Source organism: Molothrus ater, chromosome 18 (assembly GCF_012460135.2).
Source record: "Molothrus ater isolate BHLD 08-10-18 breed brown headed cowbird chromosome 18, BPBGC_Mater_1.1, whole genome shotgun sequence".
Taxonomy (NCBI): domain Eukaryota; kingdom Metazoa; phylum Chordata; class Aves; order Passeriformes; family Icteridae; genus Molothrus; species Molothrus ater.
Window position 1 is genome coordinate 6,178,226 of NC_050495.2, and position 20,895 is coordinate 6,199,120.

Genomic DNA, 20,895 nt, shown 5'->3' on the forward strand with positions numbered 1-20,895 from the left:
GCTTTTCAAGAACACCCATTTCTCAGAAGTCTATAAAAGTTCAAGCTGAACATCAACGAAGCCAAATTTTCCTCTTCGGCCCCTTTGTTTTTTTGGATTTGAACTATCAACAATTACCTTCCTTATATACTCTGACATTTATGAGATCTATGGCCAATGTGTTGTGAGCCTTTTGACAGGAGCACAGCATTATTCACACCTCAGATACCACTGTCTGTAATAACTCAGTCAGGAGAAGGTGTAAGCACAGCAGCCTGGCCTATCTGCAAAGAAAAATAACATTTTCCTCTTCTGTGCTACAAAAAAAAAAAAAGTGTTTTTTTCCATTCACATCTAAAAAGGGAGCTTTGGGAGACAAAGGTCTCATTTTGAGCTTCATACCCTCTGAGGATATGGAGAATAATTTCAGAGGCATGAAGGGGAAGAAAAAAAAAATTAAATTTACAGTTAGCTCTTCCTGTCCAAATCTGTCATTTGCTATCAGAGCCAGGCACACCTGCCCTGTGTTTCTGGGATCACATCTCATTAGCCTGGGGTTCACACGTGCCTGGGGTAATCAGTGCTCTGCAGAGAGCACACAGCACAGACTGCCATTTGAAGAAGGGAGCCATTTGGAAGCCCATTTCCCAAACAGATGTGAACAGCTCTCTCCCAAGGCTCACAATGCAATGATGTCCTTGGCATTTCCTTCCTCACCAAAGAGAAGCCCTCAGGAACAGCCTCTCTGCCAAGCAGACCTGGCCAGACACAGCCTCATGGGCCAGCAGGGGCCTGTGCATTCCCTGGCAGCAATTTGGCATCATCTGCCCTTGGGACCAGTTTCTCCAAGAGCCAGATGTGCTCTGTGCCAGCTCTGGGACAGACACCTGGGCCAGTTCCCCAGCAGGGAAACAGGGAGGGCTCTCCTGGTGGAAAACTGCAGCTGACACAAGAGAAGCGCAGCTCCACGGTGGTTGAGAAATGAGAGGAGGATGGTGGAGGCCCATTTTGGAAAAGACTCTCTGGGGAACATTTCAGTGGAAAACCATATGCTCTCCTTTCATACCAAGTTCTTGCCACTCTGGAGTGTCAGGAAAGGGAGCTGTGCAGTTAGCACAGAGAAGAACTCTGGCAGCAATGATGTGGGGCTGTAGAAATGTACATATTGCTGCAGGGCACGTAAGGACAAAGTGACACAGGGAAAGAAAAAGGATGGTTGATTGGATAGACATGGCATTTGGAGAGAATAATTATTCAACACAAGGTAAATTTCAGCACTGGCATTACTGCATTCCTTAGCAGTGGCAATTTTGTCACTTTGGACAACAGAATTTACTTTTGGCAGTGTCACCTTCCAGTTCTACTGTACTTAGAGATTACTTCTGTGAACTTCTTGTTTCTAGAACACAAACTGTACATTTCTTCCTTTTCAACCCATTGTTTCCCTTCTCCATTTGTGCCTTAGCAAACTTAGTAGGACAAGAACCTACTGATGCTTTGAGCTGATTCTCAGTACATACCCAGCCAGTCCTTTCTGCAGATACTTGTCATTTAAACATGTCCTCCTCATTTCCAAAGTTTAATTGTGAGAACTTTGCAGCAATAACAGTATGCAAAGAAAATGGACTGTTGCTATACTGCAAATAAATCATAGTCAACCCAGCCAGCTGTGTCAAGAAAAACTTAGAATTCTATCTTCATTAGCTCTACTATGTGCTTATAAAAGAGATCAAACCAATGAATCCTACTTAGAATTTTTTAAAAATGGGCGGAGGAGGGCAGGGAGAGATACTGCTTTTAGCACTGACTTGCTGATTGCTAGAGAAATCAGTGTTGCAGAATTGCTCCATGCCATGGAGTATTTTAATGGGCATCCTCTAGTTTGTACTGCAGAGAATTTCATCTCTAGGATGTTAAAAGCTAAATTACATAGTAAGACAGCAGAAGCTGGGAGATCACAGTGGAGTTCCAGATCTGTTTGGGTTTTGTCTAGCACAATGGAGCAGCATTTTTCACTTCTGCTCAATATTTGTCATCCATTAAATCTGCTTAGGAGGTTAGTCCAGCAGTTCACACACACTCCATCTGGTTTCACAGAATGCTGTATCCCTTGGTGACTGGTAAAGCCAAGGAAATCAAACAAGTGACTCAACTGTGTGGCTTCAAACAGTGCAGAAACACATGGAATGCTGAGTTACATCCATTTCAGTCTTCCCTCTGCAATACAGTGTAAAATGGAAATGAGTGGTTTATGATGCAAGAATTGAAATGATGTATTTGCAGCTCCCCTGTAACAACACAAAGACACTTTTACCTTTCCTCAGGAATTATAACCCCCTCATGTACCAGTCTCAGGGCCTCTCACTGAGAATTCCCTCACAGCATTTGGCCCTTGGTCAGCAGGGCTGCACAAACCAAGCAGGAGGGAACACACTGCCAAGGGGGGAATGCACAGACCTTACTGTGTTTTAATTATGGAGAAGAGAACAAGATATTCTGAGAGATGATGGCAGACTCATTGATGAGTTCTTTGATGGAAGCCTGTCCTGGTCAATGGAGTGTATTTCAGTACAGTGGAAATAATGAGCTCCCTAGTGTAGGCTCAGCTGTTTTTAAGAAACCATTTTCATTCTGCTCCACAGTTATCAGCCAAGCTACACCAAAATCCTTTCAAACATGGCTCAGGGTGAAAAAAGAATAGCTGGAAATGCATGGCAGTCCAGCCTATCATTATGGACAATAAAACACACTGTGCCAAGCAGCACTTCACTCTCCGATTCAGAAATCCCACAATTTGATCAACAAGGCCCTTTACAGCCACAAGCAGCACAGGTTTCACACACACACAAAGGATTCAGCCCCAGCATCAGCTTCATTAACCTTCATATTGAACCCAACATTTCCCCTGGACACTGAGCCTTGGCCATGACTCCACCAGGGCACCTTCAGCTGAGGCTTCAGGCTTTCGATTTTTCTGCTGGATTCCCAAATCCACCCCAGCTCAAGCCTCAGCCACAGCTCCAGCCTTCCCACAATTTATTTAAGGTTTCCCTTCTCTCCATGGACCATTAGGCCTCAGATTTCTTTGGAAATACTTTACTAGGCAGCTCTCAAGAAATTCTGTTTGACCCCTGCCTATGTTAAACCATGAGGACATCAAGAGTTTCCTAAGACACACAGCTCCATGCATCCACATTTCCCATAGATGCCAGGTTAAGGAGATAATCTCTTATTCAAGGGTTGAGTTCCTGTTACCCTAAAAATCAGATTTCTCCATCAACGGCTCAGTGTAACCCAGAGCAAAGGTGATTGCATTGTACACTGGAGGAACACAGAGACTGACACCAATGCCAGGGCAATGTTTCTGGCAAATGGCAAAATTATAAGCAGATAGGAGGAGAAATGGTTAAGCACTGAAATGAATACTGACCAGAATAAAACAGCATAAGAAAATGAACATCACATTCTAATTATGAGAAGGAAATAACTTTCAGTAATAGCATAGCCTTAATTAACCCCTACAAAGAACATGCAGTGGTAAAATAAGACAAAAGTAAAAACTGCAAATCAGAAATTAAGTAATATTTTCCTAGAGATAATAGGTGGGTTTGCCCCCTCTTCCTTTCCATGCCCTTAAATATAACATACTCCCTGAAATTATTCCAAACCTAATACTCCTTTTGAATGAATCAGCATTGATGCAGTAACTTCAAAAGCAGATGTACAAACCAGAGACCTAATGCTGAAACTTAAATGAAAGAAAAGGTCTTCTCTACCATCATTTATCTTTCATGAGCAACCCCTGATTCCTGCAAATTTATTCATTATTTGAAAGCATTTCCCAAATAGGCAGCATGAATAATTTCCAGACTTTGGGCAGTTCACTAAAATGTCCATTTCAGCAGATGCAATTCAAGATTGGCACTTTTACAGCACATTTCTGCTTCTGCCTCACCACCGGAAATGTTTCAGCAGGGCTCTAATGAATGAAAAGGAGAGAGACCGTGCACATCCAGCACAAGCTGCTGCTTTTTCAGGAAATGGGGAATGTTCTTCAGGGAAACCAGACACAAAGATGAATTTCTTATACACTGTAAGCATCCCTGAATATCACAAGCAAATTATTCATGAGCATAATTGAGAGGGATGTGGTGAATTCAGCTGCATCTTTTAGTCAGAGCTGGGACCCTCTGTCAAAGGCCTGGCCTCTGTATGTGAATCACTCAATGGAGCTCATTAGCCTGAGTCATAATAAAAGGTAAGATTAGATGATGAAGTTCTTAATTAACTATAAATCTCTCTCATAATTCTCTGCTTCTGAAGTACACAAAGTCTACAAAGGGGTGGCCAAATAGCAGAGTAATCCTTTAAGAATGACAGCCATGCTTGGTGCACCTGCAGGACCACAGCTCTGCATCCCCCAGGACAGTAACTCCAGGAAAAACCTGGATGCAGAGCTGCAGTTCTCCCCTGCACAGTTGCTCCAGTCCAGAAACCAGGAGGATGCAAAATCTACCAGAATAAACCCATGAGTCAAAACCTGACTCAGATTTCCCATGAGTCAAAATGTGCTGGTATCTCAAAAAAAAAAATAAGACCATGTACCAGCTGCCTTCAGCTGCCACTCACCAAAGATGGATGCATTCATTTATTTCAGGGAAAAAGTCCCATAACCTGTGCTCTCAGCAGATTATCCTATAGATCACAACTTTGAAATTACTACTTGGGCTGAATCTTTTTAACCAAGCCAGCCTGATTCACTGAAAATCGTTAAAATTTGGAGAAACTTATAAACCATACCAGACAGGTTTGGTCACTTCAGCTCCATGTGCTGGTTTTCACAACTACTGAAACTCTAAGAGGAACATTTCTCCATCTAACCAAGCCAGTGCTGTGGAATCATGCTCATCCAGCAGCATCTTGGCACAAAAATCTTTCCCAATATTGAGGAGATCACTGTCACAATAGGACATGAAATGAACAACATGCATGCTGAAACCTCCAAGGTATAAAGAAGGAAATTTTTTTCTCGATCTCAATATTTATAGAATTCCAAAAGTGACCCTGGATTGGAGGATGAAATTGCCACCTCTCCAATCAAACCAACGGTCCATCAAATTTCTCCTCCTCCAGGAAGGAATGTCAAAACAATCATTATTTACATAAAACTGCTTGAGAAACTCCATTACAAAAACGCAAATATCAGAAGGCTTAGAAGAACTTAGAAGAACAGGGTGACAGATCACCAGAACCTCTTTGCTGGTCAATACCTGGTCCATCCTCAGTTTGCATGGGAAGAAATTGGCATTGTACTAACTCTGAGGGCGCAACACCCAACATGCCCTGTGGATGTTGTAAATACTCCTTCTCACTCACTTTGTGGTAACAATTTCTACTCAACCATTTGAGCGTCTCTGCTCACAAGACAGACCAGAGCCCACGTGCAAACCCAGCGTTTATCTGAGTATTTTTTCCCCTCAGTGAAGACCATTCACCTCTCTGACAGGACAAGTCACTCAAATTGGATGGATTACAATCCCCACCGTGGGCAGAAGGGGATTTAGCTGAGGTGCAACACAAGTGAGGCCAGCCAGGGAGGCTCCACAGGACGCTGAGTGCTCCTGACAGCCGCGGTGTCGCTGCGGCGCGCGGCTCGGGCTGGAGAATAACAACGGGGAGGGAGCCTGACACATCAGCCTGGGCTGCCTCAAATTGGACTGGACTGACTCCCTCTCTCCCATCCCGAGGACAGCACCAGAAATTTGAGCTGTTCATTCTGAAATAGAGCTGGAAGTAGATATGAAGTGGGCTCCCAGGGGTCTGGGTAGTTGATGCACTCGCGCCCGGCGCTCCTTTCCAGCTGTCACTCAGGCAGTGCCTGTGCTGAGTGCAGATAAAAGCTGGTTTTTCGTACCCAAAGACTCCTTGATTGCTGTTAGGGAGCCTGATCCAGGCTGTGAGGAGGAGGGAAAGGCAGAGCTGTGAAAACAGAGGAGTGCCTCACTCCCTGCATGTATTGTTTTAATTTATTTGTTTACCACTATCCAAACCTATGGCAATTAGCAATAAATTTAAATTACTTTTTTTTTTTTTGAGTCACGTCTGTTTTGCCCATGATGGTAACTACCATGTCTCGATTACAAGATTTTCTATCTTATTTTCTCCCTGCCACCATCCTGCTGAGGGGGAGTGAGAAAACAGCCCTGGCAACCAGCCAAGGGTCAACCCACCCCTGGAATATATCAAAATCCACTGCCTATTCTCATGTATTACAGATAAGGGGATTTAGATGAAGGCTTTCTAAAACTGGGGAAAACAAGGGAGACAGCAGCAGAGTGCACTGGAGAAATTTCCATCTTGAGATGTCAAGATGTTTTAGAGAGATCAAAAAGCACATTATATCTGGTTTTATGGGAGTCTACAGGAGCAAAAATAAGAACAGAATAACAGCTTCCTGGGCCCCACCCAGTCATGTTTGTAACATACCTGGCTCTACTGCTGCTAATACCCATGAGGACTATGAACAATAAAAGTTAACACATCTGGCATTTCCTTGACAGACTGGCAGGAGGGAAATACAGGTCTAACATCTGGTTTGGGGTTAGGGTTCCCTGGCACCCAGCTGTTGGGAAGCACAGCCAAGACACACTTGTGTGGAATTAAATTGTCCACAGCTCAGCCTTCAGAGGCATTTGCAAACTTCCCCTTCATCAAAGCGAACCAATTCTGGACATTTTGCAAAGCTTCAGCACTATGGAATGGAAAGTAGAATGAAGAAGAAAAATAAAAGCCAAAACATAAACCCTGTTAAAGAGGGGGAACTGTGCTTTGTGGAACAGAAGGGGGTTTTATGTTTGAAAAATAATGAAAATGGTTTGAGGGGAAGAGGTACATTAATCTTACATGGGATGCCCAAATAGTGGGAGCAGCAGAGGGTCCATAGTGTCATTAGAAAACAAAGTTATTACCTGAGATATGTGTATTTTGTGTCCTGACCAACAAAGTGTAATGTTCCATAGAATAGGAACATAAATGAAGGAAGAGCTTCACCAAGATCCAGCAACAAAATGAGCATGGAAGAAGCACAAACACTGCTGGGCTAGGGAGAAAAATTGAAGTTCAGAGTAGCAAAGTGTGGTCAGCAGAGCTGATGCTCAGTAAATTCATTGGCACAGCTGACATCCACTGCACTGTCGGTTTCAGTAATCTAGACAGAGAATCTGATGGCATCAAATTGGGATCCTGAGCACTGAAGAGCTCCACACAGTGAAAGATTCACCCAGGCAATGAGGCAGCTGCCTCGTGGTCCCCCATTCTGTCATGCTGAAGGCAGGGGCATTGCTGCTGTCACTGAAATACCTCACTCCAAGGCATGCACTGCCTGGCTCTGCCTGGGGCTGTGCTGGGCTTGCTGGGCAGGATCCCATCCCTGCTTTGATTTCTTCAGCCTTTGGCTGGGCTGAGGAAACACAACATGATGAGAGGCTGCAGTCTGCAAGAGAGACAGAAGCACAAGGATTCAAAGCACAGCCCCCACCCGGCTCTGCAGGAATGAGGTATTTCTGTTCAGCACCATCAGGGCTTCAGAAATGTTTTCTTCCATTTTTCAAAAGGAAAAATCTGCTTTTTAACTGCAGTGTTTTCAGTCTGCTCTGTGGAGGGGAACAGCTGTGCTCAGACCTTTGCCTTTCTCAAGCCAAGGATTCCTATCACCCAGAGCTGCAGCATCAAGGCGGCCATGGAAAGCTTTTGAAAGGTAATACTGCACTTTTAAAGCCTTGAAACATGCTGAGAAAGAAGCAGGTCACCTTTTCTACATCTATCAGCAGTGTGAGCTACCTTCCCTGCAAGGGAGGCAATTCTGTGGGCACAGGCTCCTGTGTCTGTGTGCCTATTTCTAAAACAGCCACACTGCAGATGCCAGAGAGACATTTCTCTGGAGCAGTCACCATGTTATAAAATTTGCTTTGTTGTAGGATACCAAGCCCATCCTAGGAGCCTGCAATTGAGCTTGAAGACTTTCTCCTGTGTGTGCTGTCTGTCCATGCTGTTCTGTATCACCACACAGCACTGACTGCTGGCAGTTTGTTCCTACTGCTGCAGGAGCTTCTGAGCAAGAGAGAGCTGAGCCCATTAATTTAATTCTTCTCTTACCCAGCCCCATCTGATCCTCCCTCCCACTCCACCTCTGGCATCACTCCCCTCCAGCTCAAATCTGCAGGTGTAATTCCCATGGAGCTTTATCAATGGTTATCAGCTTCCTCCTGTGAGTTTCTAAGCCTTTCATTGACTTCTAAGGCAACAGGAATCATCACAATTTCTCTCCTTAATATTTATATGTAACAATATTTCTCCTGTCACTTTTCAAATGCTTCAACTGGCCCCAGCTCCATGCCTTCACTCTTCCTGAGCTGAATCCTTTAGAAGTTGTTGATAGTGACTACAAATCTCCTGGCACATAACCAGGTTTCTTCCTTACAGGGTTAAAGCCTGCCCAGCTGCCAACCCCCCTTTCCAGGTACACAAAAATAAACGAGCTGCTGAGAGCATTTTCAGCCTGTTATCACTGTATTGGGTGTTCCACACAGAGAAAACTGGAGCAGCTACAACTCACACTCCTTTATTTAATATGTATCAATGCCAACCAGTATCTAATGGACATAATGATTGAATACTGACAGGCATATTTCTCCAGCCTAGTTCTCCTTTGGCAATAATGCCTGACCAAGATTGATGACTCTAATACCAGAGCAGGCAGTTTGTTTGTTTCTTCTATAGGCTTCATTTTTCAAATAGCCTCAGATTCCTCTTCCCTCTCTCCCAAAGAAAAAGGGAATGGAAAATTGCAGTGACTGCTGAGATACCTGTACAAGTGCTGCTGCTGTCTCCTCAGGCTACCAAACCACAAAGGTCAGATTCACTAAGGTGCTAACTGGGTTTATTCTGCCATAATTCACATGGTTTTACATCAGTATCAAAGTGGAGTGTCACAGTGACACATGCAGCTCCCCGGGTGAGGATTCAGCCACTGGAGTGGAACAAAGCCTGAGCAGGCCTGAGCAGATCACAACGGGCACATTTCACAAGCACTCCTCAAGTGCTCACACAAGATTCCAGGCAGTTCTCAGGAACAGGAGTGGCAGCAGCACAAACAACATGAACAGAAGAGACTCCACGAGCAAGGCATGGGTTTTCTTTTTTACCCTGGCTTGAGGAGTCAGCAGCAGATGCCAAGGACATCAGAACAGCAAACATTGATGTGCAGAGCTGAGCTAGGAGCCAGCTTGCAGCAGGGAGCAAGGCTGCAGTGTATGGGCTCAAAAAGGAGATAATTAAAGTTTGTCTTGCCTAAGGACAATCCACTGGGAGGCAAAGTGCACTGCTGCATGCTCTTACCTAGAGAAAGAACAGAAAATGGAAGAAGGCTCTAAAACAGAAGCTTGGTGGTGTGTTCTGCTCTTTAAGGAGAAACCCAGAAATAATTTGTATTTGTGGATCAGCTCTCCTGTGTTTTTATCAAGAATGCTGTGAACTTAGCCTACTGCTTAGTTCTGTTGGTCTACTACTTGTATTTTTACATGCTCTTTACAAAGTTTTGGGGTGCATTAAAAAAAATTAAGATGCAGGTTTTGCTCCTTACTGGCACAAGGAACACACACAAGGAAGATGCTCAAGGACTGGACACAGGAATGTGGCAATACACAGAGAGGCAGAATTCCCTGTAATCCATAAGCAGAAACAGCCTCTCTCTACAATTTCCTGGGTCTTATTTCTATGAGGTCTTAGACAGCAGCAGTACTTGTACTTCACAGCAAAAGCAAAATGCAATTGTAGAGATGAGTCCCCAAAGGGATCTTTGCTTATCCTCAGCCTAGAGAGCTCCTCACCAGTCTTATTACACTGCTCCTAATTTGAAGCAACATCTGCTATAGAGGAAAGGTTAAACAGGACTGATCAGCAGCAGAAAGTGCATTTTACACTGAATTAGGTAAGGCTAAACAGGAGCCAGAAGCTGTGTTATACCACAGATCTACACTACAGTGACCCCATAATGTTCTCACAAATCCTGTCCTGAAGCATCACCACACACTCACACCCCTGGAAAAGCTCACAAAGTATCCCTGCAGCTGCACCTTCAAATACAGGTCCCTTTCAGGGGGGAAGAGACAAGACAGATTTCATTCTTTCTCGAGGACCCTGAGCCATGATTCTCAGTCATAAATCCCCAACACCATTGCCAACACACTTCATTCAGCCCTCTGATTGTGCCCCATTTCTTTGTCTCAGTTTCCCCCCTAGTTCCACCAGTAATTATTGAAAAGTCCTTGAAAAGCCCACAAGCCTGTAATCATAAACTACAGATTAGGCAAAGGTGATTTAAAAAGTCTGGACTGAGTGCAAGGACATTTGGTAAATGTCAATTAGAAAACACAAGAGCCACCAAAAAAAAAAAAAATCCCAGACTTTTATTGCTCTGAAGCACCTTTTGCACTCTGTAATACCTAAATCTAACTCATCCTCTTCTCACTTTATTGGGAGTTTTTTCTCAGAGCAGAGGTGCCTTTGAGCAAAGGTAGATCAGCCAGGAACAAAGTCTCACTGGTAAAGAATCTGAGAGAAGTTAAATGCTTGGGAAAAGGGGCAGCAAAGTAGGAGATGCACCATGAAAATATCAATACTCAGGGTTCATTATGCAGACACTGGAAATAAAACCAAAGCAAGGTCTCCCTGTGTTGTTTAGTGCTGTAGCTGTCAGTGAAGAGCTCCAGAAACACAATGGACATTCTCATGTGACCTCCACAGACACAGGTGCATCTTACACAACCATCTTTGGACATGCATGAATCCTGAATTTTAAGGTTTGAAACCAAACTAGCAACTGTGTTAAAAACCAGGCTAAAACATTCTTATAACTATGAATTTAAATATCAGATCAAAAACCTCTTGTCCCAGAATCCACAGCATTTGCACCTCAGAGATCACTTGTGTCTGTAAGGTTCTGGTTTACTTTTCAGCTTGGGACTTAAAAATAAGTATTTTCTTTCACATTGTAATAAAAGACAGTCACAAAACACCACAGCTTCTGGAGAGTTTTGTATACCATGAATTTAAACTAATCCTTAATTATTCATGTGTATAACATATGCCAAGGGCAGAAAAGATATTAAACAATTTAATAAGCCCATTTTTAATTTATAACCTGGATCAGGCAAAACTTTGCCTGGATGTGCTCCTTCTCCAGGTGCATCCAAGAATTTATTGCTAGCAAAACATTACTGTAAATAGCCCAGTGCTGTAAAGCACAGACAATCAGCATCCACAGTATTTGATAGAAATGTAACAGAGAGAGAGCACAGACTCACCAGTCACTGAGCAGAGTGACTTGGATGATGTCCTGCAGTGCTCTGGTCAAAAGCAAATGCATGAAAAGAGACTGAAGAACTGAATTCTGTCAGCTGAGGCAGGAGTGAGGAACTGAGAGGACCTGAGAGCAGCACAACACTCTCAGGGAGCAAACTGAAAACAGAGTTTTGGTATCTGAACCATTTAACAGTAAGCAGAGGCTGGGCCATTACTGATGTGTTTCAGTTTCTGCAATAAAAATTTCCAAACAAACAAATACAGTCAAGGAATACAGACAAAATAAAGAAATCTTACTGCTTATCAAAGGCACACACTCATGGCTTTTTCTCTTTACTTCACAAGTGCCTGGCTGAACTTCAAGATGCGCTTTCCTCTGAGCAGCATGGGAGTCTCTAACATTTCTTGTCCTTTGCTATTTGGTTTGCACACACATGTCTGACACACAAGCAAGCCTGGCACATTTCTATGTGGGAAATTCACATTTATTCTGAGTAATATTGCCTTATTACTGCTCCTATTTGCTTCTAGAGCAGCAGCACTAAGGTGTTGTTGAGTGAGAGACCCTGCACAGACCTACAGTGTCTAAATCTTACCAAATCTCTCATAATCCTGTTAGGGCAAAGAGGTTCAAATGATCATAAGCACAATAAAGGGTAAAAAAGGGTAAAAAGGGTAAAAACCACTATGACACTATGATGTCCCCCTGCATGTAGAGGGACATCATGCAGGTAAGGTCGTAATTATTGGTATAGATCACAACTTAAAATTACTTTAACCCACACTTTCTTTGAAAAGTAAATATGTATCAGCAGACCTCCAGACTTTGCTCAATACTCTAAAATTATCAATAATTGCCTTATATGTAACAGATGTCACAGAAGTGAGTCTTGAAGATATAGCTCTCTTAAAATAAGAATTCTTTCCCTCAAAAAGCTGTTTCATATTTGAAAGCATTTGCAAAACATGAGGGATTCCAGCACAAATTCCAGCAGCCCAGATCTCCAGGTCCTGAGAGATGCCTCACTGCTTGCCTCTCACTTGGCACAACAAACTCTGACATATTCCAGTCCCTGTCCAATGTGGTTCTGCAGGTTTGCCTCTGCACACCAGGGCAGGTGTGCACGTCCCTGGGAACTGTAACTCATGCAATAAACTGGTTTCTTTGAGGTCCTTGGAAGCACTGTTACTATTCTTGGGATCTTTTCCACCAGCCCTTGCTAAATGATCCATATCCTCTGCTGCAGCTAAACAACAATTGATTTTTCTGTTCTTTCTAAGCACTGTCCCGTTGCCAACATATATTTCTCATTTAAGTTCCTGGAGCATTTTGTTGCCTCTCCAGCTTAATCTTGCCTTTCCATAAACTTATTTTATGAGCCTCCCCATCTGTTTCTGAGATGTGTGTGCATGTTGTGTGGATCTCTCTCTCCAGCTATTACCCAGACAGGTGTATGTTTGCTGAGTGCACAGCATGTACATGCAGCCTGTCAGGAAAATGAGATTCTGAATCTGCTTCACTGCTGCTCCTGCTCCCTGCTTCATACCTGTGACCCCAATGAATCATGTTGGACACCCTGAATCACAGCCTGCAGCTCTCTCCCTGGTGCTACACAGATTGTTTTGAGACTACAAGCTCTTTGTGTGCATTAGGACTCAATTTCTGGCCCATTCCTATTGTGGATTTTATGCTGATAGTAAGGCATGTTGTTAGCATCACATTCCTTCTCATCTGTTTGCCAAAGACCTGTAATATTGAAATACTGAGTGAGGAATCACTGCCCTGCCCAAGCCTCCTGCCTGGTATCAGCACCTTGGGGAGCTGCATCTGACACAATTAAATAAAGGTCAGTCCTAACTGGGTTTGGCCCTGAATAAAATGGATTCTCCACCTCTTTGAAAAGAAAAAAAAATTAATAAGTGTCCATAGCACTAACAAAGGGCCTCATATTGACACGTCCCTGTTGTCAGGGTTTGAAATCAGCCCTGCTGGGCAGGTATGGGCAGCAGCTCAGAAACTGCAAGAGCAGTTACTCAGGAGCTGGAGTAGGAGCAGGTTGCAAGGGCTGCTTTGTTATAGCAAAAAGCACAAACCCCACAGCATATTTTATGTTTTTGGGATGGTTTTGGGGACTCAGGTTAGCCAGAGACAGCAGCAGCCAGGTATTTCCTGCTTGAACTACTGGTCCCACAGGCAGGGCTCTGTGTCTGTCACCATCCCATCCCATCCGCCCAGCACTGTGCTTGTCATGTTTGTGGCTAGGGTTTAAAAAGAGAGCCCATAAAGCTCTTTTTTCACCCATCATCACAAAGCAGGATGCAGGATTCATTCCCAGTTGATTCATCCTGCAGGCAAGCCAAGGGTTAGAACACCTCACCGGATTTTGTGTCTTTTCCTGCCCTTTGGTGATTTCTCATGACAGAGGATGTGTTTCTCCTCTTAGGTCCTCAGCTGGGAATTTCACCTCACTGAGCTGCTGCTGTTGCAGGGACCTCTGACCTCCAGCATGCCTCCAGGCCCTCCTGCTCTTTTCTTACAGCACACCACGGCTGTAGCTTGTGATTTTTATTTCAAATCCTAAAGTTGTGCAGGGAAGTATTTTGTGCTTTATCACTGTGGGAAGCCATGGAGGATGGATTCTTTCAGACACTGCATTTACCCCCACCCCCAGCTCTTTCCAAACTTGTCTTTCCACAAGTTGAAAGCTTTTCTCAGTTGGAGTAAAGAGCTGAAAAGAAAACCCATTTCCCTCTGAGAGTTTGCAGAGCAGCCTGGTTTTTTTAGGAAGTGAGCATTCCTTTCCTGCAGATGGAACACCAGGATGACCAGCAAATGTAATTTAATCAACAGGGAAACAAATATTACCGCTCAAAAGCACCCATGAACTTGGAGAAGGGGTCAGGTGCCCACTTGACCAGATCTAAGCAGAGAGAGGTTAAAGTGTCAGGGAAGAGACTTTCCCATGAGTAGCAGAAAAGTACTCCTGGAAGTACTGAAACTCTCATTAAACACAGCACAAGGTTAAGTGCTGGAGACCCTGTTTAAGTTCAAGCATTCCATGCTTCAAAACAAAGAACTTTGCTGCCCTACAAAGGGCAAGATCCAGCCTGTGCCTGGCAATCAAGGCAAGGGTTCTTAAGTGAGCATTTCTAGATCCACCTATGCTCATATTTAATTTTTCATTTAAGTTTACTGCAAAGCAGAGAAAGAAATTGCAGCCCAAGGGTCTTTGCTACAAGATAGATTTTCCAAGGACCTTCTGCCACTGCCACTGTGCCAGGCCATGTGTCCCCAAGGGATGGGGGATGACAGAAAGTGATGGGGGAGCATCTCTGACATTGCTCAGATGTAAAAGTCAGGGTGTAAATAGAAAAAAGACCATCAAATTAAAAGGTTTGTTTTGCTGTTGTTTTTCTCCTCCCACCCTCAACAAATTAAATAAAAAGTCTAAAGACTACAGCTTGCATAATTTAACATGCCTGTAAACATGGAACATGCATAATTGATATTAAACAACATGCTAATCACCTCATAATGTGAACAGAGGGGCAACCTACCCTCAGTTTATGTATAAGTAACAAGATGGAAGCCTGCTGAGCTCTGTATAATAGGTCCCCCCCTCCCCACCCTTGCATTTGTGTCTCAGCATGATGGTAAACCACAGCTTAGGCAGGAAAGCTGATGTATTATTTATGCCAAGCTTTGAACTGAAATGCTTTTCCCTGTGTTATATAAATATATATATTAGTCCTTCAAACACAGTGATTGATTCTGTCAGGTCACTGTGAGAACACATTCCCTGCTACCCCGGGAAGGAGCTGCCATGCAGGGAGCTGCAGCAGCAGTGAGGAGCTGCTCCCCCAGTGCCCAGACACAGCCCCAGAGCTGTTCCCACTCCTGCAGCTGCCTTGGGAACTCCACAGAGCCCAGGGAGTTGGACAAATGCTGCCAGCACAGGGAGCACTGCCAGAGAAGCCTGCAGGGGTGTCCTGAGATCTCTCACCTCTGCCCCCTTCCATTGCTGAATCCACTGGGGAGCAAAGGGCCAGGGGCTGCAGGCAACCAGAAAGTGCACCAGGATGCTGAGAGCAGAGACAGAGCTCCTGGTGACTTCAGAAGGAACATGGATGAGCTTAGAAGCAAATTTCACAAGAATTTTACCACATTTTGTTTTCACAAGATGATGCAGCTGGGGCTGAGTAGAGCTAAGAGGTATTGAGCACAACACAGCAAAGAATCCACAACTGCCTTCCACCAGCTAACCCCACACACATGGCTTTGCCTTGTCAGAGGTCTGGCTTTAATTAAAATCAATCTTAAATAATCTATATGGCATTTCATTAAATGTATGCTGAGCTAGACCAGGGCACTATCAGTACAAATCCATGCGTCCAGTACATGAGCTGAGAAGCTGAGGTCACAACAGGGCATTTTGGGCTCTCCATTTTGGAATGTGTTGTTTAAAGATGGAACACCAAATCATCTTTAACCTTGCCCCAGGGCAGAGCAGCTCTCTCCCATGCAATATGTTAGCCAGATAATTAAAAGACTACAGATAGCCACAAACAGATGCAAGGCATTTTGTTTTGATGCCAGAGCTGTTTCACCAGTGGCAATTTAGAAATTTGACATCAGTTCCAGCATGCCCAAATTGTGCTCTCAGCTGAAAAAGAGGTAAATATTTAATGCTGGAAGGAGTAAATAAAATTTTTAAAAAAGAGAGAGAAACAAAAGGTAGTATGAAGTAAGAGATATAAGCCCTACAGGAGGCAGCTAACATAGCCAGGTTGAAAAAAAGTGGCTTTTCCATCTCTGAATGGAAATCATCCCTTTATTGTGATGGCAGTATTGCTGGAAATTGTGCAAACTCTAACTCCAGGCTCATTGCCACTGCCCCCTCTGTTCATCTATATTGGGCTGAATCTCCTTTAACCTGGTTCACATGAACATTAAATCTTACAGCATCAAATACTGTATTTTTACTGATTTGAGGAATTCTGGGCCAGGTGGATTCCAAGGCTCCTGCACAGCACCTGTGAGGATGTGAGCACCAGAGGAGGCTCCAGGAGGGGCACAGCAAAGCCCTCAGTGAAAGGAGCAGGGTGGGCACACGGGAGGGGAAGGTGGAGCACAGGGAGGGCTCTTGGTGAGAGGATTACATCCCTGGGAATGAAATCCAGCTCCCAGGCAGATGGAGCTGAGTTTGTTTATGAGCCTGGGCTGTGAGATCCTCTCAGTCCATCTGGCTGGCTCTGAGGGGAAGCATCCAGCAGGTACCCAGGCAGGACCAGGCTGCTCCAGCCTCCATTCCATCATTCCACACGGATCAGGGTGCTATCCAGCCTGGTGGGGAGGGTACCATGGAGGGGAAACACCAAGCTATGGAATGCAGCACTCTCTTCCTGATTAATGCTAATGACTAGAAAAATTCGAGTCTCTTGAGCAAACCCTGCCAAATTTCTGCAGTCTCTGCAAAGCCTCACTTATACAAAGATTACTTTACAGCCCTCTTACCACTTGCTGCTGCCTTATCATGGCTGCAAATTGAATTAACACATCCAGAGCCCTGCAGCACTGCCAGGGGATTTAGAGGTCTCAAGATCAACAGGAGTCTTCTTCTGAACTATTATCCTGACCATAACCACACTGATGCTGGTGAGGGAATATACAACATCCTGCTACAAAGTGATGAGAGCCTTCAGGAGATTGTCCCAGAGGTACAGTAACAAGTACCCAAGTACTCAAGAAAAAAAAAAATCCAAACAATAAAATACTTTTTGCAATGAGTTGCTGACAAGCAGTAATGAACAAGGGGTACCTTGGCTCATATTCATCCCCCAAATGAGATGATGGAGTGCCACCATGAAGACAGAGCTATGTACTAAACATCTGTATATGCAGAGAGTATTTCATATTATTCCAAACAAGTTTTCATGGTTCAAACACCTGGTATAGTCACCGATAATGAAACTCAGTGAGGGCACCCAAAATAAACCCTCAGCACAACTGTTTTAGGCTCATTTCTCTTAAGTGATGCAGGCATAATATCCCAAATTAAACACAAGGAATGAACTGAACTTTGATGTGAAAACTGTCTCCCAGTTCAGAGGGGAAAATAGAAACAAAGCAAGAACCTAAGGAGGGTAAAGGCGCTGATTTTTGCTTTTCTTTCAGCAGAGCCTGGCTGTCCCCACTGCGGGAGCAGTGGAATCACCCCATGGCAGAGCCCATTCCCAGCACAGAGTCCGTGGGACAGCACCGTCACCTAGTGGGCATCCGGGAGAGCACTGCCAGCATCTGCTGCCCTGGGACAGCAAACTGTGAGAGTGAACACCTGAGAGAGCACTGCCAGCATCTGCTGCCCTGGGACAGCAAACTGTGAGAGTGAACACCTGAGAGAGCACAGCCAGCATCTGCTGCCCTGGGACACCGCCGGGAGCTCTGAATGCCCTGGGCAGACACACCAGAGTCACTCAGCTCCTTATCACCTGCATCACAAGCCAGGGCAGGCAGCAGCTCCCTCTGGGCTGCCAGACAATCAGTCTGCACAGATTTTCAGGGATGGAGATGAGTCTATGGCACCCTCACCTGCCAAGTCTCAGATATTTATTTTTGGCAATCAATAGAAAGACTCATTTTGAATAAGGGTGAAGAGTTCAGGTAGGAAAATCATTGGCACACATACCCAGAGGGTTTTCCTGATTAAAGCTGCCACAGTACACCAACCTTAGAGATCACCTCTTAGTACTACTGCCCTCTTCCTAATAAAGCCAGAAAAAGGAACTTTTAGTGACACTAATCCATCACTAAGTTCTCCTTTGGGAGAAAACACTAAAACCACCAAAGGTTGCAAATACTCCTGAATCAGAGTGTTTAGGTCTGCATCCAGGTGTCATTCTGTTTGTTCATCACCATCAGCTTTTCTCCAGCCCTGTTCCTAAGACAATATTGTCACCAGGCCTTGCCTTTGGCTGCTAAACTTTGGACCTTTCTTCCAGAGGATGCATGGCAGTGGCTAAGACAGATGCCCCCTGTCTTAGCTGAGGGAAGCATGAGCAAAGTAATGAACTTTTACTATATTTTAATATTTTGTCCCTTTTTTGCAATTCCTCTCAGTGGCAGAGCCTGGATGAGGACAGAGCTAGGACTGGGAGTGTCCTGTGGGAGTTACAAACATTCTCAGTCTCTGATGTGCTGCTTGAAGTTCCTGGTTTAAAGTTGAGCCTCTGCTGTCAACACATCTGCCTAGTTTTGAGTTGTGTGATTTTTCTTCCACATTCCCATTCTTCTCACAGTCCCTCTTACAGTTTTATATCCTCAGCAAAATTTCCCTTATAACCCAGTTTGCCCCTCCTCCAGAGATATTAACCCACTTCATTTGCTGCCTGCTGGGTGAAAAGATAAAAGGGCTCCACTTGTGTCAATTTAAACTCTCTCTTAATAAAGGGAACCAGAGCATTTATGCAGCAACTATTTACCTCCTTATGTGGTGTTGTAGCCAGGTATGTGCTCCAAGTTTAAAGCAAGCAGCTAAAATCCATTTTCTGTTTCTAAGAGAAGGAGTGAAATCAATTCCTAATGAGACTGCAAAGTCTCCATTCCCAGCAGAGGACAGAGCTACATTTACAGCACAAGAAAAGGTGGAGGTAATTCCAAAGATAATTCCAAGGCAGACATGCAGAACACAAATGAAACAGCCAAGATGAAGTATGCCACATTGGGATCAGCAATGATGAATGTGTTGTACAATCCTCATCAGATCCTGGGGGGATTGAAAGATGCAGGAAGGTCAGACATGCTGTTCAATTCTCCACTGTACATAGAGAAGCCCAGAACACTCCAACCTCTGGGTTCTACTTTTTGCCAAATATTTTACTCTTATGAGCTAAAATGATGCACTGATGCCTTCAAAAAATGCTTTACTTGAAGTTTCACCTTTTTTTAGTTTAAACCTATGAATGCAGTCAGAAAAGGCATTTTTCTTCACTCTCCTCTGTGTAAGAGTTTTTCTGTCTCCTAGATAAACACTTCTGCTCTCATCAGATAAATCTGGTGCTGGAAATCCCAGAGACATTGACTTTACTCTGACTTGAAGAAGCCAAAGCAACTACAAGTATTAGTTTAGCTTTGTAGTGCACAGGCATTCATTTAGCCACAGAGCAAAAAGAGTTTCTAAGCTTACCACAGCCTCAACTAATCTAAAGTTATCATCCCAAAAACCAGCAACAACAAAACAAACTGAAAAACATGCATTCAGCCTGCAGTATTTTTTTAGATGGGTAAGTGGCAGTGATTGAAAATCAGGAGTTGGATCTCTAGCATAAGAATAGCCAAGGAGAACCCTCACTATGCATTTAACTGTTCTCACATAAAATTATCCCAGAAGTCTCACATGGTGCCACTAGATGTCATTCTTGGACTTTCAGTTGAAACAATTGTTTGGGTTTTATTTTTTCCTCTAGTTGTTATGCCAGTTGCCACAAAGAATGAAGACCTTGCCATGATTCTACATCTTAATTTAATGTGATAGCTCCACAAGAATATATTTGGCTTAATGTTTATGGGAGAAGACACATGCCAAATTCCTCCAGTATGAGACAGGAACTGGTCTGCTCATAATTCAGCCCAGTATATAATCTTTTTAAAAGGAACACAGGCTTCAAGAACTTCTTGTTTAAATATTGATCTTATCCTCAGCATTGTTTAATCCCTCTAAAAATATTAGAGGAAAGCAGTGCTTTATTGTGGGGAGGCTCTATTTATTTGAGGGTTTTTTTGTCATCTCCAATTTGCCAAAGCTGGAGGTGTAAATGAAATTATATTTCTGAAGTTCTTACTATGTAATGAAACTCTGATGGAGGCAATGTGCACAACTACCCACATTTTAAAATGCTTACAATTTCCACTTGGGAAGGGGGAACAAAGTGAGGGAACTGGGAGGCATTAAGCAGCAGGATTGCAGAGGGAACAGAGCACAGCAAGCAGACCAGGACAGGACACAAGGATCATTGCCAGCACCAGGCACCCACACGTGGCCATAGTGAGCACCATGCCAGAACTGGTGTGCATTCAGAAACAAGGAGTGGTCTGGGGTCAGATCCAGACCGTGCTGCTCTAAAAGCTCAACTCCAGACATCATTATTCCAAGGCCAGGGCTACAGACAGCCCCCTAACACACAGGGATTTATAGTTTTTGCTGTGAAGGTTACTTAGATGCTTGAGTAAATCCATCTGACCCTTTTTCAAGGTTGATTAATCAAAACACTGGATAAACATTCCCTTGCTAGCAGCAAGTGCACTTGGGCAGGCAGCTCTGTGTCCCCTGAGCTGATCCCAGCAGGGAAGGTCACTGCAGCACAGGCACAGCCTCCCCTCCCCAGGCAGGAGCAGGGCTCACAGAAGCACAGCTTTCCATCCTGGCAGCACCATCCCAGCCCCTCAGCACCTTGCAGTTTCCCTGCATTCAGTTCTTTCAGGGACAGGGGCACAGAGCTGTCCCAAATGCCAGCTCCTCCAGCTGAGGGCTGATCCTCAGGGTCCTGTTGTGGTGTTGT